The sequence below is a fragment of the Rhincodon typus genome, chromosome 33, assembly GCF_021869965.1.
Source record: "Rhincodon typus isolate 14 chromosome 33, sRhiTyp1.1, whole genome shotgun sequence".
In the NCBI taxonomy this organism is placed as follows: Eukaryota; Metazoa; Chordata; class Chondrichthyes; order Orectolobiformes; family Rhincodontidae; genus Rhincodon; species Rhincodon typus.
Genome location: NC_063364.1, coordinates 34,776,480 through 34,776,954, shown reverse-complemented (window position 1 = coordinate 34,776,954; position 475 = coordinate 34,776,480).

Genomic DNA, 475 nt, shown 5'->3' with positions numbered 1-475 from the left:
TTCCCTCTCCCCCACTGAAGGCATCGACCATCCCTTGCTGTCACATCCATGAAGATGCTGGCTCTGACTGGATTCAATTCTAAATTCAAGTGGTTTCCCTCTCTCTCTGTTCCCACGAAGACACTCTTTGAACTCAGCCAAATAGTTAAGTGATTGAGTGAAAACAAATGCCAGATTGAGTGTACTGTAGGAAAACGTGATCCTGTTCACTTTGGAGAAAGAATGGAAAAGCATAATATTATTTAAATGGTTAATGAATGCCAAATCCTGCAGCACAGAAGAATGTGTGTTCTTGTACCTGAATCAGATAAAGTTTGTATGCTAATGTGGATGCCCAGAGTCGTGACTCAATGGCCAGTTCATTTACAGATGGTTTTTGGTACACAGCAGCCACCCATCTAGTTCATGTAGCCAATCTATTACAGATACAACAAGGTGCAGGGCTGGATGAACACAGCAGGCCAAGCAGCATCAT